The sequence below is a fragment of the Pseudophryne corroboree genome, chromosome 5 (genome assembly GCF_028390025.1).
Source record: "Pseudophryne corroboree isolate aPseCor3 chromosome 5, aPseCor3.hap2, whole genome shotgun sequence".
Lineage (NCBI taxonomy): Eukaryota > Metazoa > Chordata > Amphibia > Anura > Myobatrachidae > Pseudophryne > Pseudophryne corroboree.
The window spans coordinates 350,084,204-350,109,760 of NC_086448.1; the positions used below are offsets into that span (position 1 = coordinate 350,084,204).

Below are 25,557 nucleotides of genomic sequence, written 5' to 3' on the forward strand. Positions count from 1 at the left end.
ATTTTGCACTTGCCACGCTGTCGCGGTTGGGCTCCCGGTGCCGGTATGCTGGTCGCCGGGAGCCCGGCTGCCGGCATACCATACTACACCCGCTAAAAGGAGATTGTGCTAATTCATGCTCCTCTATTTCACATAACTGGATGCATACTACTGTAATTTCAAATTTCCTGGAACTCTTCTGTCTAGCAGTGCACACACTGATGTAGTTGGCAGTAAATAAGCAAATAGGAAAGCAAGGAAGGAGCTGCAAACTTATTTTTCCCAATTTCAAGCACCCAAAAAGAAAAACCTATTGCAAATGGGCAGGATATTCTAATATATAAAATACAAAGATCAATTGCAGTGATAAACATATAGTAAAACTATTATAAAATATACAGTTAGGAACATATTTCTAAAGAAAATGTTTTTTTGTTTTTTTTAACCACTTGCCTGGCATGGTCGCATCAGATACAACCATGCCTGCAAGTGCTTTATCTGACCTGGTCGCACAGGATGCGACCAGTCAGATAAACTGTGTTAGTAGCGGCAGGGAAGGGAATCTTCCATCCTCTGCTGATGTCAGAGGGACCTTCTGCCTTCCAGCACCCAGTGGCATATCTATAATGGGTGCCCACACCACACACACTGCACCCATTTTGTCTATACTTACCTTTCTGGTGTCCATCAGCGTCTTCGCGTGTGGGCCCCCTCCTCCACTGTAGCCAGCAGCGCAGTCAGTGCTCTGAACACTGGAGAGACTCTAGCACTGTGCCAGAGTCTAAAGTGCTTGTGCAGGTCTCGGGGAAAAATGGCCGCCGGATACCTGTGCAAACGCAGTTGTCTCTAGCACTGTGCCAGAGTCTCTCTAGTGCTCAGAGCACTAACTGCGCTGCCGGCTATGGAGGAGGAGGGGGCCCACACGCGGAGACTGCAAACGGGTCCCCTCCTCCGTAAATACGCCCCTGCTCAGACCCCAGTGTTGCCGTGCTACTGATCGGTCAGCACGGCAGGATCCCCCATCCCCAGCGGCTGCAGACAATAGCAGCCGTTGGTAAGTGTAAAACATCGCCCCTAGCCACCCCCAGACACCCCCTGTGCACAGCTGTCCGGGCTCTAAACACTAAAGTCACTATGTTACCGATGTTAGGATGGTTTTAACTAAAAATATTTTGGATAGGATTAAATTTATGTTCTTCACCTAAGTCACTCATAAAAAAACCTGACAATTTCTGAGTAGTTTTTTTGGGGAAAAATCATCAGTTACAGTAAGTGGTTAGAGTGGTGCCTCCCGTCTACATATAACCTGTAAGTCCAGAGATAACTATCCCTATCTTATCCTACTCCAGAAAACTACAGTAGTCCATGGCTTCCCTGTGCAGACATAAAATGATCAGCGCTCCTTCCTACTTGGAAGTGCTGCTGGCTGAGTGCTCTCCAGGGCACTGATGTTCTGTGCGCTCTACATGGATCCCCCCAGACCGATGGCCACCGTTAATTGCTAATACACCCCCTTTCCCTGGATCATCTCCCCCCCGGCTGCCGCCGCATCCACCATACTATTCCCTACTCCCCCGACTGGCAGTCACCGCTAACCACCAACACATCCCATGACCATAGGGCACCGCCCGTTGCCGCATCAATCACCCTATTCCCTTCTCCCCTGACCACTGCTAACAGCAAACCTTACCCGCCCGGACATCGTCCGCTGCTAGCACCCCCTCACCTTTTATTCTTGAATCAACTGAGAGGCGGGTGCATCTCTCTTTCTTCATTCAAGCCGGCTCCTGCATGTGACACTCAGTGCACTGTGTTTAGGATAGAGATGTGCACCGAAAATTTTTCAGGTTTTGTGTTTTGGTTTTGGATTCGGTTCCACGGCCGTGTTTTGGATTCGGACGCGTTTTGGCAAAACCTCCCTTATAATTTTTTGTCGGATTCGGGTGTGTTTTGGATTCGTGTATTTTTCAAAAACCCCTCAAAAACAGCTTAAATCGTAGAATTTGGGGGTAATTTTGATCCTATAGTATTATTAACCTCAATAACCATAATTTCCACTCATTTCCAGCCTATTCTGAACAGCTCACAATATTATTTTTAGTCCTAAAATTTGCACCGAGGTCGCTGGATGACTAAGCTAAGCGACCCAAGTGGGCGGCACAAACACCTGGCCCATCTAGGAGTGGCACTGCAGTGTCAGACAGGATGGCACTTAAAAAAATTGGCCCCAAACAGCACATGATGCAAAGAAAAGAGAAAAAGAGGTGCAAAGTGGTCGCTGGATGGCTAAGCTAAGCGACACAAACACGTCAATAGCACAGGAATTATTCGGTCTAATCAATGGTATTATTGGTCCAAATCACTGGAAGAAAATGACAAAATCACAGGAATTATTCGGTCTAATCAATGGTATTATTGGTCCAAATCACTGGAAGAAAATGACAAAATCACAGGAATTATTTGTTCTAATCAATGGTATTATTGGTCCAAATCACTGGAAAAAAATGACAAAATCACAGGAATTATTCGTTCTAATCAATGGTATTATTGGTCCAAATCACTGGAAGAAAATGACAAAATCACTGGAATTAAATGGCAGTAATGTCGGGAATTATATCAAATGGCAGTACCACTGGACATATACGGAAGTGTCAGACAGGATGGCACTTAAAAAAATAGTCCCCAAACAGCACATGATGCAAAGAAAAGAGAAAAAGAGGTGCACTGTGGTCGCTGGATGGCTAAGCTAAGCGACACAAGCACCTCAATATCACAGGAATTATTCGTTCTAATCAATGGTATTATTGGTCCAAATCACTGGAAAAAATGACAAACTCACTGGAATTATTTGGCAAGATCACTGTAATAATTATAAATCACTGATATTAATTGGTAAAATCTTGCTATCACCTGCCTAGTGAAGTGGAATCTAGATGGGATTTTGTACCGGGGACACAATAACTTCATCAATTGTCTAAATCCCAATGCACTTATGGCGGAAAACGGGCGCACGTCTAACAGCGCACTGATTATACTGAGAACTGATTATACTGATCACTGATTATACTGATCACTGATGATACTACGGAGAACTGACACTGAGCAGCGAGAACAGCACTGGACTATTGTACTGTAGTATACTGGTCACCACAATGCAGCAAAGATATTGAGCACTGATCCGGAGAATAGAACGGAGTCTGACACGGCGTTGCAAGATACAGCAATGGCCTACTGCACTGTACTACTATATACTGGTGGTCACCACAATGCTGCACTGTACTACTATATACTGGTTACAACAATGCAGCACAGATATGGATACTAGAAGTGACACTGAGCAGCAAGAAACAGCAATGGCCTACTGTACTGTACTACTATATATACTGGTGGTCACCAAAATGCTGCACTGTACTACTATATACTGCTCACAACAATGCAGCACAGATATGGATACTTGCAGTGACACGGAGCTGCAAGATACAGCAATGGCCTACTGTACTGTACTACTATATACTGGTGGTCACCAAAATGCTGCACTGTACTACTATATAGTATATACTGGTCACACAACAATGCAGCAGATATTGAACACTGATCAGGATACTGTCTAGAACTGAGTCTGACACGGAGCTGCAAGATACAGCAATGGCCTACTGTACTACTATATACTGGTTGTCACCACAATGCTGCACTGTACTACTATATACTGCTCACAACGATGCAGCACAGATATGGATACTAGAAGTGACACAGAGCTGCAAGATACAGCAATGGCCTACTGTACTGTACTACTATATACTGGTGGTCACCAAAATTCTGCACTGTACCACTATATACTGCTCACAACAATGCAGCACAGATATGGATACTTGAAGTGACACGGAGCTGCAAGATACAGCAATGGCCTACTGTACTGTACTACTATATATACTGGTGGTCACCAAAATGTTGCACTGTACTACTATATACTGCTCACAACAATGCAGCACAGATATGGATACTTGAAGTGACACGGAGCTGCAAGATACAGCAATGGCCTACTGTACTGTACTACTATATATACTGGTGGTCACCAAAATGCTACACTATACTACTATATACTGCTCACAACAATGCAGCACAGATATGGATACTTGCAGTGACACGGAGCTGCAAGATACAGCAATGGCCTACTGTACTGTACTACTATATATACTGGTGGTCACCAAAATGCTGCACTATACTACTATATACTGCTCACAACAATGCAGCACAGATATGGATACTTGAAGTGACACGGAGCTGCAAGATACAGCAATGGCCTACTGTACTGTACTACTGTATACTGGTGGTCACCAAAATGCTGCACTGTACTACTATATAGTATATACTGGTCAGACAACAATGCAGCAGATATTGAGCACTGATCAGGATACTGTCTAGAACTGAGTCTGACACGGAGCTGCAAGATACAGCAATGGCCTACTGTACTATACTACTATAATATACTGGTGGTCACCACAATGCAGCACACTGAGCACAGATATTTGCAGCACACTGAGCACAGATATTGAGCTTTTCAGGCAGAGAACGTAACCACGTCCTCTCCGCTCAATCTCCAATGCACGAGTGAAAATGGCGGTGACGCACAGCTCTTTATATGGAATACGAATCTCGTGAGAATCCGACAGCGGGATGATGACGTTTGGCCTCGTTCGGGTTAACCGAGCAAGGCGGGAAGATCGGAGGCTGCCTCGGACCCGTGTAAAACACGTGAAGTTTGTGGGGGTTCAGATCTCGACGAACCGAACCCGCTCAGCTCTAGTTTGAGAGGAGACCCAGCAGTTTGCAGGGCCAGCACAAGTACACTACACACTCCATTAAATAGCACTGTCGCCGGGGCCCCCATTGGAACTCATTGGGCCCTTAGAGCTCGCTTGGGTGGCCTTGTGGTAAATCCACCACTGCTTATGTGATTTTAGCTGCTCCCCTGGCCACATTTCCTGGTCACAGCATCTGTCCAGGAATTTGAAATTTAAATCTCTAACAAACACTGGAAGTTCATCTGTAATGCTAGAAATGGCTTATAGGGCCTAATTCAGTGAGGATTGCAAATTCTGCTAATTGGCAAAATTTGCAATCCTTTTGTTCGCATGCTGGGGACCATCCATGCTTACCGTCGCCTCCCCTTCTTCATCAAGCAGAAATTGCGATCGCATTGCAATTTCTGCTTTAGAGCAGAAATTAAGGTTGCCTCCTGCCGGCGCAGGTTTCCACAACGCTGCGCCCGTTTGCCCGCCTCCGCAACGCCTGATTGACAGGCAGAGGTGATCGCATTTTCTGCGCCCCTCTGCAGAAAAACGCCTGCATCTTTTTTAGCAATTCTTGCGGTTGGATCACATTTTGAGATCCAACCTGAATTAGGCCCATACTCCTTATATTATAATTAGTTTTTGTGATCTATATGGTAAGGTAGAAGGGGGTTTCAGGCACAAGTAATCCCTTCTGAGCTTGCATGCCTTAATGGCACTTGAGCATCAAATATTTTTATCAGTGTTTCAGGAAACTAATGCAAGTTGTTTCTTGTGTTATTGTACCATAATAGAAAAAATAAGAATTTACTCACCGGTAATTCTATTTCTCGTAGTCCGTAGTGGATGCTGGGAACTCCGTAAGGACCATGGGGAATAGCGGGCTCCGAAGGAGACTGGGCACTCTAGAAAGATTTATGACTACCTGGTGTGCACTGGCTCCTCCCACCATGACCCTCCTCCAAGCCTCAGTTAGGACACTGTGCCCGGACGAGCAGACATAATAAGGAAGGATTTAGAATCCCGGGTAAGACTCTTACCAGCCACACCAATCACACCGTACAACTCGTGATACTATATCCAGTTTGACAGTATGAAAACAACTGAGCCTCTCAACAGATGGCTCAACAATAACCCTTTAGTTAACAATAACTATTTACAAGTATTGCAGACAATCCGCACTTGGGATGGGCGCCCAGCATCCACTACGGACTACGAGAAATAGAATTACCGGTGAGTAAATTCTTATTTTCTCTGACGTCCTAGTGGATGATGGGAACTCCGTAAGGACCATGGGGATTATACCAAAGCTCCCAAACGGGCGGGAGAGTGCGGATGACTCTGTAGCACCGAATGAGAGAACTCCAGGTCTTCCTCAGCTAGGGTATCAAATTTGTAGAATTTTGCAAACGTGTTTGCCCCTGACCAAGTACCTGCTCGGCAAAGTTGTAAGCCGAGACCCCTCGGGCAGCCGCCCAAGATGAGCCCACCTTCCTTGTGGAATGGGCATTTACAGATTTTGGCTGTGGTATGCCTGCCACAGAATGTGCAAGCTGAATTGTACTACAAATCCAGCGAGCAATAGACTGCTTTGAAGCAGGAGCACCCAGCTTGTTGGGTGCATACAGGATAAACAGCGAGTCAGATTTTCTGACTCCAGCCGTCCTGGAAACATATATTTTCAGGGCCCTGACAACGTCTAGCAACTTGGAGTCCTCCAATTCACTAGTAGCCGCCGGCACCACAATAGGCTGGTTCAGGTGAAACGCTGACACCACCTTAGGGAGAAATTGGGGACGAGTCCTCAACTCTGCCCTATCCATATGGAAAATCAGATAAGGGCTTTTACATGATAAAGCCGCCAATTCTGACACTCGCCTGGCTGAAGCCAAGGCTAATAACATGACCACTTTCCACGTGAGATATTTCAGATCCACGGTTTTTAGTGGCTCAAACCAATGTGATTTTAAGAAACTCAACATCACGTTGAGATCCCAAGGTGCCATAGGAGGCACAAACGGGGGCTGAATATGCAGCACTCCTTTTACAAAAGTCTGAACTTCAGGTACTGAAGCTAGTTCTTTTTGAAAGAAAATCGACAGAGCCGAGATCTGTACTTTAATGGAGCCTAGTTTTAGGCCCATATCCACTCCTGCTTGCAGGAAATGCAGAAATCAACCTAGTTGAAATTCCTCTGTTGGGGCCTTATTGGCCTCGCACCATGCAACATATTTTCGCCATATGCGGTGATAATGCGTTGCCGTAACATCTTTCCTGGCCTTAATAAGCGTAGGAATGACTTCTTCCGGAATACCCTTTTCCTTTAGGATCCGGTGTTCAACCGCCATGCCGTCAAACGCAGCCGCGGTAAGTCTTGGAACAGACAGGGCCCCTGCTGTATCAGGTCCTGTCTGAGCGGTAGAGGCCACGGGTCCTCTGAGAGCATCTCTTGAAGTTCCGGGTACCACGCTCGTCTTGGCCAATCCGGAACCACGAGAATTGTGTTTACTCCTCGCTTTCTTATTATTCTCAATACCTTTGGAATGAGAGGCAGAGGAGGGAACACATAAACCGACTGGTACACCCACGGTGTCACTAGAGCGTCCACAGCTATCGCCTGAGGGTCCCTTGACCTGGCGCAATATCTTTTTAACTTTTTGTTGAGACGGGACGCCATCATGTCCACCTGTGGTTTTTCCCAACGGTTTACCAGCATCTGGAAGACTTCTGGGTGAAGTCCCCACTCTCCCGGGTGGAGGTCGTGTCTGCTGAGGAAGTCTGCTTCCCAGTTGTCCACTCCCGGAATGAACACTGCTGACAGTGCTAGTACATGATTCTCCGCCCATCGGAGAATTCTTGTGGCTTCTGCCATCGCCATCCTGCTTCTTGTGCCGCCCTGTCGATTTACATGGGCGACTGCCGTGATGTTGTCTGACTGGATCAGCACCGGCTGGTGTAGGAGCAGGGCTTTTGCTCGACTTAGGGCATTGTAGATGGCCCTTAGTTCCAGAATATTTATGTGAAGGGAAGTCTCCTGACTCGACCATAGTCCTTGGAAGTTTCTTCCCTGTATGACTGCCCCCCAGCCTCGAAGGCTGGCATCCGTGGTCACCAGGACCCAGTCCTGTATTCCGAACCTGCGGCCCTCTAGAAGATGGGCACTCTGCAGCCACCACAGTAGAGACACCCTGGTTCTTGGAGACAGGGTTATTAAGCGATGCATCTGAAGATGCGATCCGGACCACTGGTCCAACAGGTCCCACTGAAAGATTCTGGCATGGAACCTGCGGAAGGGAATTGCTTCGTAAGAAGCCACCATCTTTCCCAGGACCCGTGTGCAGCGATGCACTGATACCTGTTTTGGTTTCAGGAGGTCTCTGACTAGAGATGACAACTCCCTGGCTTTCTCCTCCGGGAGAAACACTTTCTTCTGGACTGTATCCAGAATCATACCCAGGAACAGTAGCCGTGTCGTCGGAACCAGCTGTGACTTTGGGATATTCAGAATCCAGCCGTGCTGGTGCAGCACCTCCTGAGATAGTGCTACTCCCACCAACAACTGTTCCTTGGACCTCGCTTTTATTAGGAGATCGTCCAAGTACGGGATAATTAAAACTCCCTTTCTTCGAAGGAGTATCATCATTTCCGCCATAACCTTGGTAAATACCCTCGGTGCCGTGGACAGTCCAAACGGCAGCGTCTGGAATTGGTAATGGCAATCCTGTACCACAAATCTGAGGTACTCCTGGTGAGGATGGTAAATGGGGACATGCAAGTAAGCATCCTTGATGTCCAGGGATACCATGTAATCCCCCTCGTCCAGGCTTGCAATAACCGCCCTGAGCGATTCCATCTTGAACTTGAATTTCTTTATGTACGTGTTCAAGGATTTCAAATTTAGAATGGGTCTCACCGAACCGTCCGGTTTCGGTACCACAAATAGTGTGGAATAATAACCCCGGCCTTGTTGAAGTAGGGGTACCTTGATTATCACCTGCTGGGAATACAGCTTGTGAATTGCCGCTAGCACCGCCTCCCTGTCTGAGGGAGCAATCGGCAAGGCAGATTTTAGGAACCGGTGGGGTGGGGACGCCTCGAATTCCAGCTTGTACCCCTGAGATACTATTTGCAGGATCCAGGGATCCACCTGTGAGCGAACCCACTGATCGCTGAAATTTTTGAGGCGACCCCCCACCGTACCTGGCTCCGCCTGTGGAGCCCCACCGTCATGCGGCGGACTTGGAAGAAGAAGCGGGGAAGGACTTTTGCTCCTGGGAACCTGCTGTTTGTTGCAGGTTTCCCCTACCTCTGCCTCTGGACAGAAAGGACCCGCCTTTTCCACGCCTGTTTTTCTGGGTCCGAAAGGACTGAACCTGATAAAACGGCGCCTTCTTAGGCTGTGAGGGGACATGGGGTAAAAATGCTGACTTCCCAGACGTTGCTGTGGAAACTAGGTCCGAGAGACCATCCCCAAATAATTCCTCACCCTTATATGGTAACACTTCCATGTGCTTTTTTGAATCTGCATCTCCTGTCCACTGGCGAGTCCATAAGCCTCTCCTAGCAGAAATGGACAATGCACTTACTTTAGATGCCAGTCGGCAGATTTCCCTTTGTGCATCTCTCATATATAAGACTGAGTCTTTTATATGGTCTATGGTTAACAGGATCGTGTCTCTGTCTAATGTGTCAATATTTTCTGACAGTTTATCTGACCACGCAGCGGCAGCACTGCACATCCAAGCTGACGCAATAGCTGGCCTAAGTATAATGCCTGTGTGTGTATATACAGACTTCAGGATCGCCTCCTGCTTTCTATCAGCAGGTTCCTTGAGGGCGGCCGTATCCGGAGACGGTAGTGCCACCTTTTTAGACAAACGTGTGAGCGCTTTATCCACTCTAGGGGGTGTTTCCCAACGTGACCTATCCTCTGGCGGGAAAGGGAACGCCATTAGTACCTTCTAAGGAATTACCAATTTTTTATCAGGGAAAGCCCACGCTTCTTCACACACTTCATTTAATTCATCTGATGGGGGAAAAACTACGGGTAGTTTTTTCTCTCCAAACATAATACCCTTTTTAGTGGTACCTGTAGTTATATCAGAAATGTGTAACACCTCTTTCATTGCCTCAATCATGCAGTGAATGGCCTTAGTGGGCATCAGGTTAGACTCATCGTCGTCGACACTGGTGTCAGTATCAGTGTCGACATCTGGGTCTGCTTGAGGTAGCGGGCGTTTTAGAGCCCCTGACGACCCATGCGACGCCTGGGCAGGCACGTGCTGAGAAGTCGGCTGTCCCACATTTGGCATGTCGTCAATTTTCTTATATAAGGAGTCTATACATGCACTCATTACTTTCCATAAGCCCATCCACTCAGGTGTCTGCCCCGCAGGGGGTGACATCCCTTCTAAAGGCATCTGCTCCGCCTCCACATCATTATCCTCATCAAACATGTCGACACAGCCGTACCGACACACCGCACACACACAAGGAATGCTCCGAATGAGGACAGGACCCACAAAAGCCCTTTGGGGGGACAGAGTGAGAGTATGCCAGCACACACCAGAGCGCTATATAATGCAGGGACTAACTGAGTTATGTCCCCTATAGCTGCTTTTTTATATATATATACTGCACCAAATTTAGTGCCCCCCCTCTCTGTTTTTACCCTGTTCTGTAGTGTAGACTGCAGGGGAGAGCCAGGGAGCTTCCTTCCAGCGGATCTGTGAAGGAGAAATGGCGCCAGTGTGCTGCAGGAGATAGCTCCGCCCCTTTTCCGCGGACTATTCTCCCGCTTTTTTCCATATTCTGGCAGGGGTATTTTCCACATATATAGCCTCTGGGACTATATATTGTGGAGTTTTTGCCAGCCAAGGTGTTAATATTGCTTCTCAGGGCGCCCCCCCCCCAGCGCCCTGCACCCTCAGTGACCGGAGTATGAAGTGTGTATGAGGAGCAATGGCGCACAGCTGCAGTGCTGTGCGCTACCTTGGTGAAGACTGATGTCTTCTGCCGCCGTTTTTCCGGACCTCTTCTTGCTTCTGGCTCTGTAAGGGGGACGGCGGCGCGGCTCCGGGACCGAACACCAAGGACTGGGCCTGCGGTCGATCCCTCTGGAGCTAATGGTGTCCAGTAGCCTAAGAAGCCCAATCCGGCTGCAAGCAGGCGAGTTCGCTTCTTCTCCCCTTAGTCACTCGCTGCAGTGAGCCTGTTGCCAGCAGTGTCACTGAAAATAAAAAACCTAAACTATACTTTCTTTCTAAGGGCTCAGGAGAGCCCCTAGTGTGCATCCAACCTCGGCCGGGCACAAAATCTAACTTAGGCTTGGAGGAGGGTCATGGTGGGAGGAGCCAGTGCACACCAGGTAGTCATAAATCTTTCTAGAGTGCCCAGCCTCCTTCGGAGCCCGCTATTCCCCATGGTCCTTACGGAGTTCCCAGCATCCACTAGGACGTCAGATAAATACTATTTAATAAGATGATGATTTTAAGTTTATGTAAACCACAAAATAAAGCACAAATGCATGCTGAGAGGTTTTAGCTTTGAAAGAGTCTTAAACAATACCCACTTCATACTAAATGCAATTAAATGATTTACTTCAGTGTTTTGAAGCTCAGAAGATTGCGTGTGATCCTGTTTATTTATTTTATTGCAATCATCCGATTATACCCTAGCTTCATCCCACTTAGTCAATTTGGTGCCCCAGTTCTCACACTTGTGATGCTGCCAGTTGCTGAATACTGAGAGATGCCCTGTGCAAAGGGTAACATGGGATGCTGCTGGGTCAAGTAAGAGAGAACGGTCTTCCTTTGTGCTTGTGCCACATTTCAGATTGATCCCCTGCTGAGGTGAAGAGCAGCTATAGCCATCATTTTAGAACTCATTTTTCAGATGGTCTGTAAAATTCCTCATTGTTTACAGTGGGGCAGGGAGGTGCGGATCTGCGAACAAATGTGTTTTTATTGTTTAAAGGCTTTGAATGTAGAACATACATATTATACTATTAGTGTATACACAGATGTGCATAATAGCAACACAAACATGTTAACGCCAGTCCTGGACATATTGCTTAAAAATTAGGACATAGGAGTAACGTTAGGGGCTAGCATAATGTGAAACATGAGAGCTACATAAAACATGTAGGGCTGTGGATATGCAATTGCGGTCGAATTCCCGAAAATGTAGAAAAACGGGACATTTTCGCCCCCCAAAAAAATTCAACAACGCAATTCAGTACTTTTCGTCAAAAAAAAAAACGGACTTTCCAAATTCGACTTTTTGAAATTCGACATTTGTCAAATTCGACATTTCTGCAATGGTACAAATACGGCAATTCGACAAAAGTATATTCAATTGAAAATTGTAAATTCGACAACAGTGCTTTTAGACAGTAAATTCGTCATTTTCAATCCGCCACACTTTGCTGGCGGAATCTAATAAAAAAAATTAAAAACACTTTTTTTTTGTGTTTTTTTTATTGCTAATAGCATATCTATTTATATTAGAAGGGATTAGGTACTTGGTTTGTCTATTTTGGAGGCACAAGTATTATCTATATATTTTTAAAAATATATATATTTTTTTAATGGAATGGTAAAAATCTGGGGGGGAAAATGCGTGGGGTCCCCCCTCCTAAGCATATCCAGCCTCGGGCTCTTCGAGCCGGTCCTGGTTCTAAAAATCCGGGGGAAAAACTGACAGGGGATCCCCGCATTTTTAAAACCAGCACCAAGCTCTGCGCCTGGTGCAAAAAATACGGGGGACAAAAAGCGTAGGGGTCCCCGTATTTTTTACACCAGCACCGGGCTCCACTAGCTGGACAGATAATGCCACAGCCGGGGGTCACTTTTATACAGCGCCCTGTGGCCGTGGCATTAAATACCCAACTAGTCACCCCTGGCAGGGGTACCCTGGAGGAGTGGGGACCCCTTCAATCAAGGGGTCCCCCCCCAGCAACCCAAGGGCCAGGGGTGAAGCCCGAGGCTGTCCCCCCCATCCAAGGGCTGCGGATGGGGGGCTGATAGCCTTTTGAAAAATGAAAGAATATTGTTTTTTCCAGTAGTACTACAAGTCCCAGCAAGCCTCCCCCGCAAGCTGGTACTTGGAAAACCACAAGTACCAGCATGCAGGAGAAAAACGGGCCCGCTGGTACCGTTAGTTCTACTGGAAAAAAAATACCCAAATAAAAACAGAACACGCACACCGTGAGAGTAAAACTTTATTTCACACATGTCGACACACACATACTTACCTATGTTCACACGCCGACCTCTGTCCACTTGTCCAAGTAGAATCCACGGTGTACCCGTGAATAAAATTATACTCACCTGATCCAGTGTCCTGGTCTTTTATTATAATCCACGTACTTGGCAAAAAAAAAAAACTAACACCCGGACCAGGCGGACTGAAAGGGGTCCCATGTTTACACATGGGATCCCTTTCCCCAAATGCAGAGACCATCCGTGACTGCTGTCACAGAAAGGTCCCTTCAGCCAATCAGGAAGCGCCACTTCGTGGCACTCTCCTGATTGGCTGTATGCGCGTCTGAGCTGGCAGACAGCGCATCGCACAGCTCCCTCCATTAGTTTCAATGGTGGGAACTTTGCGGTCAGCGGTGGGGTTAGCCGCGGTCAGCCGCTGACCGCGGGTGACCTCACCGCTGACCGCAAAGTTCCCACCATTGAAAGTAATGGAGGGGGCTGTGCAATGCGCGTCTGAGCTTAGACGCGCAGAGCCAATCAGGTGAGTGCCACGAAGTGGCGCTTCCTGATTGGCTGAAGGGATACTGTGCGCCGGGATCCCGACAGCCGGCAAATTGAAGACCACCCCCCATGCTGTGCTGATTGTTTATGTTGATGTTACGGTTACCTTATGTCCTGAACAGGAGCCGGGGGTGGAGGTGGATATCAACTTCCACGGGCACTGCAGCACAGATCATCATTCTGCACAGAGTCGCCAGGCGCTGCTGTAAGGTCCTGAGGACAGAGAACATTCTAGTGATTGCTACACAATACAGATAGCATGCTAGCAACAACCAGATAATACAGAAATCATCCTAATCACTGCCATACCATATAAAGAACATCATAGTTACCTCCATACAATATAGTTGAGCATACTAATCACTGCCTTACAATACAGAGAGCATTATTTTGACTGTGATACAATAGAAAGAGCATCATAGTGACCACTATACAGTTCTAACAGCATCCAAGTGACCACCATGCCATACAGAGAACATTCTAACTGGTATACAAAGTACTCTAGGGATTTATATAACTACTGTACAGTATCTGAATATATATTTTCTATTACGTCCTAGAGGATGCTGGGGTCCACATTAGTACCATGGGGTATAGACGGGTCCACTAGGAGCCATTGGCACTTTAAGAGTTTGAGAGTGTGGGCTGGCTCCTCCCTCTATGCCCTTCCTACCAGACTCAATTTAGTTTAGTAAATGTGCCCGGCGGAGCCGGTAACAGCTAGGGGAGCTCCTTGAGCTTCTTTAGTTTTATTTTTTTCTAAGAGTAATTAGGCACAGGGAGGCTGCTGGCAACAGCCTCCCTGCTTCATGCGACTAAGGAAGGGGGGGGGGGGGGGGGGGGGAGTAGTGTCTGCCCTGCGGGGTTCGAGCCACTATCTCCGCTGACAGGACACTGAGCTCCTGAGAGTGATGATCGTTAGCCGCCCCAGGCGACCACTCACCCCCGCAGCATGCCGACACCCCCTTACAGAGCCAGAAGATTCCAGTGGCGAGTGAGTCACCGGCCCCCCTGGCAAGCGGGGAGCCGGTGTGAAGATGGCGGCAACAGAGAGGGAGCGTAGTACTGACTGCGCTCTGGAGGCTCGGCAGTACATGGTACACCGCTGTGAGCCAGCGCCTCTACTCTACACTGATCACATGCCTGTCAGGGACCTCGGTTACACTGCCAGCAACAATCCTCAGGCCAGTATAAAGAACTGAAGAGCGGGAAGCAGCGCCATGTTCAGGGGGTGGAGCTTCTCCTCAGAGTGGACCCAGCAGCGTTCAGCGCCATTTTCCTGCCTGCAGATCCTGTGCGAGACACTGACAGGGAGAGCTGTCCTTCCAAGCAACTCCAGCTATTCTGTGTGGTACCAAGGGGTTGTAGACGGGGTGGGGGAGGCTGTGTAAATACTGTGTAGTCTATTAAGGTACACAGTAAGCGCTAGGTAGTGGTATTATATCTACCTAGGGAAGCGCTGTGTGTGGGTTGGCTCCAATCTCTGTGTCTCTCTGTGGCATACTTGGGGTGAAACTGTGTGACATTTCCCTGTGTGTGTGTGTGTGTGTGTGTGTGTGTGTGTGTGTGTGTGTGTGTGTGTGTGTGTGTTTTTGTTTGTTGTCTCAAATAGCCTGGAGAAGGCATAAGGAAGTGATAACCCAGTGATATGTGCAAGGTGATAAAGGCACCAGCCAATCAGCTCCAAGATGTAAATTAACAGTTAGGATCTGATTGGCAGGTGCCTTTTTCACCTTGCACATATCCCTGGTTTATCACTTCCTTATGTCCTCTCCAGGTTAATACATCTGCCCCTCTGTGTCTTATGCTGCAGAGGACATTTCCTTTCAGGAGGAATCCATTCCATGGGGGTCATTCCGAGTTGTTCGCTCGTTATTTTTTTGTTGCAACGGAGCGATTAGTCGCTAATGCGCATGCGCAATGTCCGCAGTGCGACTGCGCCAAGTAAATTTGCTATGCAGTTAGGTATTTTACTCACGGCATTACGAGGTTTTTTCTTCGTTCTGTTGATCGTAATGTGATTGACAGGAAGTGGGTGTTTCTGGGCGGAAACAGGCCGTTTTATGGGTGTGTGCGAAAAAACGCTACCGTTTCTGGGGAAAACGCGGGAGTGGCTGGAGAAACGGAGGAGTGTCTAGGCGAACGCTGGGTGTGTTTGTGACGTCAAACCAGGAACGAAACTGACTGAACTGATCGCAGATGCCGAGTAAGTGTGGAGCTACTCAGAAACTGCTAAGAAGTGTTTATTCGCAATTTTGCTAATCTTTCGTTCGCAATTTTGATAAGCTAAGATTCACTCCCAGTAGGCGGCGGCTTAGCGTGTGCAAAGCTGCTAAAAGCAGCTTGCGAGCGAACAACTCGGAATGAGGGCCCATGTGCACAGGAATGTAATGTCTTGTCTCAGATCCCCATTAATGAGCCTGAGTGGTTAACCTCTCTTAAGGGTATGATCTCTCAGATCTCTACTAGGGTAGCTCATATTAAGACTGAAACTCAGGTTTTAAAGAAGTTTATGGCAGTTTGGTCAGGTTCTGTTCCTATTCCTTCAAAATCCACTAGCATATACCCACAGAAACGTGCACTTGCCCAGATTACGCAAGATGGCACAGATACCGACTCTGACATGGCAGACGGTGATGGGGATGTGCTGAGGGGGGTGGCATCCCTTGCAAAAGGGGTGTAGTTAATGATTGACCCCATTAGAGATGTATTAAATATTACTGACACAACTGAGCAGGTTGAGGAGGCTTACTTCACAGACAATAAGAAAGGCTCGCTAACCTTCCCTGCGTCTAAAGAATTAAACGCTTTATTTGAAAAATCCTGGGAAAACCCGGAGAAAAAATTCCAGATTCCAAAAAGGATTCTGGTTGCCTTTCCCTTACCTGAGGAAGATAGGAAAAAATGGGAAAACCCACCCATAGTTGACGCATCTGTCTCCAGACTGTCTAAAAAGGTGGTTTTACCTGTCCCTGGATCTACCGCGTTAAAAGAAGCGGCTGATCATAAGATTGACACTACGCTCAAATCCATATACACTACTTCAGGGGTGGCACTGAGGCCTACTATTGCCTGCGCATGGATCTCTAAAGCTATAGTAAAGTGGTCAGGCACATTACTAGGGGATTTGGATTCAAAGGATAGAAGGGACATTGAATTATATTTACGTAACATACAGGATTCATGGTGGAATCCATGAAGGACCTGGGTACACTGACTGCAAGGATGTCTTCCATGTCTGTCTCAGCTTGCAGGGGACTCTGGCTACACCAATGGTCTGCAGACGCGGAATCCAGGAGAAGTGTGGAGAACCTACCCTACACAGGTCAGGCTCTATTTGGGGAAGCGGATGCGTGGACTTCCACGGCAACCACGGGTAAGTCACCATTTCTTCCCTCAGCTACGCCTTCTATGAAGAAACCTTTTTTTTAATCTGCATCACAGTCCTTTCGGACCGCTAAGACAAAAAAGTCCAAGCCTCCTAACACCTTCTTTAGAGGTGGGCGGGCAAAATCAAAAATGTCTGCACCCGCAAGATCCCATGACCAGAAGCCTGCTTCTGGTACCTCAAAATCCTCAGCATGACCGTGAACTACGCAGCCTGGAGGACGGCCTGGTGGGGGCGAGACTCAGACGTTTCAGCCACGTCTGGGTGTCGTCCGTCCTGGATCCCAGGGTACGGGATATTGTGTCCGAGGGGTACAGACTGGAGTTTCAAGAAACCCCACCTCACCGGTTCTTCAAATCAGGCTTACCAGCTTTACTGACAGACAGAACTGTCCTACTGGAAGCTATCCAGAAATTGGAAAAGTCAGAGGTCATTGTCCCAGTTCCACCTCATATGCACAACGTGGGTTACTATTCAAACCTTTTTGTGGTACCGAAACTGGATGGTTCGGTCAGACCAATTTTGAACTTGAAATCATTAAACCCTTATCTAAGGGAGATCAAATTCAAAATGGAGTATCTGAGAGCGGTGATCTCAGGTCTGGAGGAGGGGGAGTTTCTGGTATCCCTAGATATCCAGGATGCATTTCTCTACATTCCGATTTGGTCTCCGCACTAGGCTTATCTCAGATTTGCACTGTTAGACAGTCATTATCAGTTTCAGGCGCTGCCATTCGGTCTCTCCACGGCACCAAGGGTGTTCAACAAGGTGATGGCAGTTATGATGGTTCTCCTCCGCAGACAGGGAGTGAACATAATTCCATACCTGGACGATCTGCTGATAAAGGCGTCATCCAGGGAGAAACTGTTGCAGGCCATTGCTCTCACAACTCATCTGCTCAGGGTCCATGGTTGGATCCTGAACCTTCCAAAGTAACATTTGGAGTCGACAAGGAGATTGTCTTTCCTGGGGATGATCCTCGACACGGAAGTGCAGGGGGTGTTTCTACTGGTGGAGAAGGCGTTGGTGATACAATCAATGGTCCAGGATGTCCTGAAGCCAGCCCGGGTATCGATTCATCAGTGCATTTGTCTTCTGGGGAAGATGGTTGTGTCTTACAAGACTCTGCAGTTCGGAAGGTTTCATGCTCGATCCTTCCAATTGGATCTCCTAGACAAGTGGTCGGGTTCTCATCTACAGATGCACCTGAGGATCAAGGATTTCACTCCAAGGAAGGTGGTCAAGCCTGGAATCCAGTCTTCCAATAAACCTTCTGGAAATAAGAGCCATGTACAACGGTCTTCTGCATGCGGCATATCTTCTGACAGATCAGGCCATTCAAGTTCAGTCGGACAATGTAACGACAGAGGCCTACATAAACCGACAAGGCGGAACAAAGAGCAGAGCTGCAATGTCAGAGGTAACAAAAATCATCCTCTGGGCGGAAAAGCACGTGGTGGCACTGTCAGCAATCTTCATTCCGGGAGTGATCAACTGGAAGCGGACTTCCTCAGCAGACACAATCTCCATCCAGGAGAGAGGGGCCTCCATCCGGAGGTGTTCACGGAGGTGACAAATCTTTGGGGGGTTCCTCAAATAGACATGATGGCCTCCCGCCTCAACAAAAAACTTTGGAGGTATTGCTCCAGGTTAAGAGACCCGCAGGCAGTGGTAGTGGATGCCCTGGTGACTCCGTGGGTGTTCCAGTCGGTGTATGTATTTCCTCCACTTCCACTAATTCCAAGAGTTCTTAAGCTCATAAGGAGATCAAGAGTTCATGCAATCCTCATTGCCCCGGACTGGCTGAGAAGGGCTTGGTACGCTGACCTTCTGGATCTACTGCTAGAAGAGCCGAGGCCTCTTCCTCTTCGGGAGGACCTGCTGCAGCAGGGGCCATTCGCTTATCAAGACTTACCACGGCTACGTTTGACGGCATGGAGGTTGAACACCAGATCTTAGCTCGGAAGGGCAATCCGAACAGGGTTATACCTGGGTGTGGATCATTAGATCGACAATGTCTAGGTCGACAATGTTTAAGTTGACCACTATAGGTCGTCAGTCACTAGGTCGACAAGGTTGGAAGGTCGACACGGTTTCTAGCTCGACATGTGCTAGGTCGACAGGTCAAAAGGTCGACATGAGTTTTTTTTTGGGTGATGTTTTCTTCGTAGAGTGACCGGGAACCCCAATTAGTGCACCGTGTCCCCTTGCATGGCGAGTGAACTTCAGGCAAGATTTACCGTTTCAATCATAGTCCATGTGGATCGTAAGTATGAAAAAGTAAAAAAAAAAGTTTTTAAAAAAACCTCATGTCGATCTTTTGACCTGTCGACCTAGCACACGTCGACCTAGAAACTCCGTCGACATTCCATCCCTGTCGACCTATAGTGGTTGACCTAAACATCGTCGACCTAGACAGTGTCGATCTTCAGACCGGATCCCGTTATTCCTACCTTGATACAGGCTAGGAAAGGAGTAACGTCTAAACATTACCATCGCATTTGGAAAAAGTATGTATCTTGGTGTGAGTCCAAGAAGTTTCCTACGGTGGAGTTTCAACTGGGATGTTTTCTCCTCTTCCTGCAAGCAGGTGTGGATATGGGCCTGTGGTTGGGATCCGTAAAGGTCCAGATTTCGGCCCTGTCCATTTTCTTTCAGAAACAGTTGGCTTCCCTCCCTGAGGTTCAGACTTTTTTGAAAGGGGTTCTGCACATCCAGCCTCCCTTTGTGCCACCTACGGCGCCCTGGGATCTTAACGTGGTGTGACAGTTCCTCCAATCGGATTTGTTCGAACCTCTACCGGAGGCTGAGGTCAAGTTTCTCACGTGGAAGGCTGTCACTCTGTTGACCTTAGCTTCTGCTAGATGGGTGTCGGAGTTGGGGGCTTCATGGAAGATCAAGTAGGTGGCCTACTTGATCTTCCATGAAGATAGAGCTTCCATGAAGATAGAGCTGAGCCCTGGACACGTCAGCAGTTTCTTCTGAAGGTTGTGTCGGCATTTCATATCAACCATTCTATTGTGGTGCCAGTCGCTACTGACTCCTCAATTTCATCAAAGTCCTTGGATGTTGGGAGGGCTCTGAAAATCTATGTGAAGAGGACTGCTCGTCACAGAAAATCAGACTCTGTTTGTCCTGTATGATCCCAAGAAACTTGGGTGTCCTGCTTCTAAGCAGATGATCTCTCGCTGGATCAGGTTCACTATCCAGCATGCATATTCTATGGCAGGATTGCCATCACATACATCTGTTAAGGCCCACTCTACTCGTAAGGTGGGTTCATTCTGGGCGGCTGCCCGGGGTGTCTCGGCTTTACAGGTTTGCCGAGCGACTACTTGGTCTGGGTCGAACATGTTTGCTAAGTTTTACAAGTTCGATACTTTGGCCTCTGAGGACCTGAAATTTGGTGAATCAGTTCTGCAGGAGCCTCCGTGCTCTCCCTCCCTTTCTGGGAGCTTTGGCACATCCCCATGGTACTAATGTGGACCCCGCATCCTCTAGAATGTAAGAGAAAATAGGATTTTAATTACCTACCGGTAAATCCTTTTCTCTTAGTCCATAGAGGATGCTGGGCGCCCGCCCAGTGCTTCGTGATCCTGCAGTGGTTGCTTAGTTCAGTACTGCTTTGTTCTTGGTTAAGTACTGTTTTGTTACTTGGTAAAGTGACCTTGTTCAGCCGTTGCTGAGTTTTCAAGCTGGTTAGCTTGGTTTGCCTTGTATGTGTGAGCTGGTGTGAATCTCAACACTATCTGTGTAAAATCCTTCTCTCGAAGTTGTCCGTCTCCTCAGACACAGTTCCTCTACTGAGTCTGGTAGGAGGGGCATAGAGGGAGGAGCCAGCCCACACTCTCAAACTCTTAAAGTGCCAATGGCTCCTAGTGGACCCGTCTATACCCCATGGTACTAATGTGGACCCCAGCATCCTCTACGGACTACGAGAAAAGGATTTACCGGTAGGTAGTTAAAATCCTATTATCACCTGTGATGCTACAAGTCTCATCACATCCAGCTGCCAGCCTGGAATTTAAAATCCCACCACAGCTGGAAAGATACAGGTAACCTTCTAGTCATACATGAAACCCCCAGACTTGTAAATTCCCATCTTAATTACCTCTGGATCTTATACGCTATCATTGTGTACTGACAGCATTTTCTGCAGCCTATGTTTCCCAGGGGAGGCTGCAGACTGGAGTTTGTGCAGTCCAGTTCCTGGGGCCACCAAAAAATAGGATTTTGGTACTTACCAGGTAAATCCTTTTCTTTGAATCCATAGGGGGCACTGGAGTACTCTTGGGATATGGACGGGCGTAGCCGAACAAAGGCACTGAATATTCAAATTTAGGACCCTCCCCCCCCTCCATATCCCCAAGTACCTCAGTGTACTTTGCCAGTGTTTTTTACTGAGCGAACAGGATATAGAGAGGTTGACAATGGAGAATCCCTATAACATAACGGACAACCACAAAGTTGACTCGTAACCTTATTGTCAACTAAAAAGTTGACAGCTTAACCGATAGAACTTATAATTTGAACCAACCGGTGAAAATGTGTTACCATAAGCTCCTTTGAGCTTAATACCATCCAAGTTAAATTTGTTCACTAAGCTCCCTTGAGCTTAAAACAACCCAGGTAAAACTGCTCTGGGTGGGCGTCCAGTGCCCCCTATGGATTCAAAGAAAAGGATTTACCTGGTAAGTACCAAAATCCTATTTTCTTTATCATCCACTAGGGGTCACTGGAGTACTCTTGGGACGTACCAAAGCTTCCCTCGTGGGCGGGAGAGCTGTTTGATACTTGTAACAGTAGGCAGCCAAAGCTAAATGCTGATGGCGCCACCATTTATAACGTGTAAACGTGCACAAACGTGGTGCACTGAAGGCTATGTAGCCGCGTCGTAGACTCTCCACGACCCGCTGGGTCTGACATTCCCACAGAACCTGTGGAATGAACTATTACTGACGTAGGCGATTGTAACTTAGCCTTAAAGTAAGCCTGACTTGTAGTCATTATTATTCAACTGGATAATGTCTGCTGAGAAACTGGCTAACCCCAGTTTACAGTATCATATATAACAACAACGTATTCATATCACGTACTGTAGACGTTCGGTACATATATAAACGCGTAACGCGTGTACCACATTCAGAATTTTAGAATGTGCTGTCCACACAGGAACCACTATTGGTATATTGATGTGAAGAATACGAAAGCGGATTTCGTCCGAAGATCTGCTTTGTCATGAGAAAACTCAAATACGGTGGCTTGGAATACAAGGCACCCAAATATGAAAACAAACCCCTTGTCGAAGCACCATTGCCGAAGGCAAGGCTAGAAGAAAAATGTTTTCCAAAGTGAGAAACTTAATCCCCATTTGTTGAAAGGGTTCCAAAATATGAAACTGTAAGAAAATCTAAACCCAACCTCAAATCGCCTGGCGCTGTAGGTGGGATAAATAGAGTCTGAACTTTGGTGACACCTTGTAGAAAGATGTTGACAGACGCAAATAGAGGCAAACGCTTTGAAAATAAGTTTACCACACAGATACCTGCCCTCTTAGTGCAGATGAACGCAGTTTGCCATCCCATCCTGTTTAACAGAATACGGGTACTTGAAGTATGATGTTGGAAACTTCCGAGGTTTACACCCTATGTAAGCACACGAAATTTTTTTTTTTTTTTTTTTAGTCATGAGCTGCCTTAAGCGGCTTAGTATTTCGTGACATGGTTGGTATAACCGATACTGTAATGCTCTATTTTTTTAAGAGGGCGGTCTGAACCCTCACCCCGTCAACCGCAGCTGCGGTACATAGATAATAGGTACATAGGTAACTATGGGTAAAAGAACGTTCCCTGATGTAACAGGTTGGACGTATTATGAGCGGGCCAAGATCGTGTGCAAGTATTCCTTGAAAATTCGAGAAGCAAACTTCTCTGAAACCCATGAGATACCACCAGTATGACTGTGACGAACTGTCTTCTGATCCGTTTTGGCAACGAAGAAAGAAGCGGACAATGGTGGAGCCAGATACACGATGCTGAATGACCCCATGAATGTGATGTACACATACTGAGCTTTTGTAATTGTGGCGAGATGCCCTCATGTATACCTGAGGGTAACCCCCTTCTGTGGACTCACATATGAAACACCTCTGGATTTAATGTCCAGTTTTTAAGATCCAAACCCTGACGGTTGAGATCGCCTGTCTAACAGATGTCCACTCACGGATTGATGTCTTGACATTTTCACATAATAGCGTTCTGAGCCATTGAAGATTTGAGTTACCTACCGCCTTGCCATGCGGCTTATTGGTTCTCACTGGTTGTTGAGTATGCAACTGCCTTTGCTTTGTTTGACTGCTTAAGGGCAGCGTGAGCCAGGCATGAAAAAAAAAAACAAAATTACATGAAACTCACGGTTGTTCCTCTCCACAGAAATCTTTAGTAAAAAACGAAAGATTTATTTGTTATGAAGAGAAACCAGAGTCTATCCCTGGTCAGACTGAAAGCGAATCATTTATTGCATTGTAAAATGCACAGAGATGTAGGACATTTATCTATTGCATTGTAAAATGCACAGAGTTCTAGTACCTTTATCGACAGGAATCTGTCGTGTTTTAGAACCTTTGCGTTGATTTTAACTACAAATCCTGACTCTCTGTGACTGTCGTCCAGAGTATACGCACCCTTGTCCCTCTGTGGGAAACGCGATTGAAGGGTGGTGCACTAAATTGAAAACACATCTTTATTCTTAATAATTGAATACACCAATGTACCGCTAGTGTGCGTGTACTTTTGTTCTAGTTGGTGTAGTAGGTAAAAGTCTTTGATTTACCGTATTTATAAACTTACCTAGGAATTGACATCGTTTAGACAGACTTAGATGTGATTGTTTTCGAACTTAATCTGCTACCGCAGTATAACTTAGTAGCGCAAGATAGAGGAACTTTGTTGATACATAGTTCTTATGTGAGATGAGCTATTATTCCAACATCACTTTGGTAAATACCGGAAGCGATAAGCAACGGTATAAATGAAATGGTTAATGGTTGTGGCGATTTTCAAACGCTAGAACCTATGATGAAGAAACCGGACTGGGTAAATACGCATTGTGAAGATCAAATGCAATTATACAATTTTGTGGCTGCAATAAGCAAAAACTAACTGCAGAAAATCCATTTTCTAACTGTAGTAAATGACTTGCTGATTGATATTGCAACGGAGCTGTTTGATTTTGCTCAAACAGAGGGGAATAAGTAACTTTGACTCTGTTGGCGTACTATTGCCTGGTTTATAAACCAGCAAAGACTAAATGACAACCTGCCAAACCGTTCGCCAGAAGCAGTTTTGTACTCTAAGCTGTAAATAGCTGAGACATATATGAGTTGAAGTCATGAAACCTCGCAAATGTAACATGAAAAGACGCACTTCCACAATTGTAAAAGAGGTCATCAAACCACTGGCTTGCTGACTGTAACGTCCTGTCGTTACAAGGCGTGACTGTTTCTTATAAAGGAATAAAACACCGTTACAAGTATACTGTATGCGCTAATGGCAGAATATCCTATAGGGATAAAATGCCGTTACACATATATCAAATTCAGGCGCAAACAAGCTCTGGCCTTGTCGCGCTTAACTAGAGACAATGAAAATAACCGGCGTTAGCAGAAGCTTTACAGATATACTCTGCAGCTTTTTTGAACCGTGATCGGCATGGTTTCATACATAGATTCTAGTGACCCAAATGTATCTGTGGTTTTTATAATGTTTGACAGAAACGCATATACCAATGGCGGATCGCGTCCTTTTGGAAACGATTATGTATGGTTGTCCAAAACCCCGCACTATCTGAATGCTGGACTAATGTACCCTTCTCACTTGTAGTTATCGGTGTGAGATTTGACATAGAATCGTGCATTAAATTATAAGACTAGTGAAATAAACACTCTGGTACCCAAAGGAAAATTGTCACTTTGGAAAGATTGTCTTTTGTTAGCGCTGGCGGAGTTATTCTGAGACTCCGATTACCGCTGTTTTAATTTGAATTGCCAATGTTAACATTTTTAGTCTGCACTAGAGCCTTATTTGCTATGTAGACAGACATCATAATAGGCAACAGACAGACACTTGCACGACTTAATAACATTATTATATGGCATATATATCTATATATATATGTTATTGCTGAACAGCATATTTATTAGGAAACTAAAGTGTTCTTTATGTGAAAAGCAGTTCACATAGGCATGAAACCCGAACCAAATTCCTACTAACACCCCTGCGCCTTCTGGTGGCTTAAAGATGTAGGGCAGGAATGTTCTAGATTATCCTGAAGTAAAAAATTCCCACTAACACCCCTGCGCCTCCTTGTGGAGTAGAGGTGTATGGTCTGGAATTATAACTGGAAAACCAGCAATGATTAAAATGGCCGTCATGCCATGCTTTCACAGAAAATCACAGTACAGGTTACTTGCTGCAGTTTTAATATAGGCTTAATAGCCTATTATACAGTTACTATGCTTAATAGCCTATTATACAGTGATAACCCAGGTGTAGGATACAGTAAAATATATGCATTTAGTCAATTAATATGAGCACTGCCTGCAGTGTATTTATCTTGCAACCTTAACCAAAAATAA

The 25,557-nt window shown here is 46.4% G+C and overlaps 1 protein-coding gene and 1 non-coding gene across 4 annotated transcripts in view; one reads left to right on the forward strand and one right to left on the reverse strand.

The window, feature by feature from the left end:
• The window catches only part of DDC (dopa decarboxylase), a 255,892-nt gene that overhangs the window by 167,702 nt on the left and 62,633 nt on the right, over positions 1 to 25,557 (forward strand). The gene's annotated exons all lie outside the window — the stretch shown is intronic.
• On the reverse strand, positions 23,292 to 23,407 carry LOC134931297 (U5 spliceosomal RNA). The gene has a single exon (XR_010179080.1). It is a non-coding gene; the product is annotated as a U5 spliceosomal RNA (small nuclear RNA).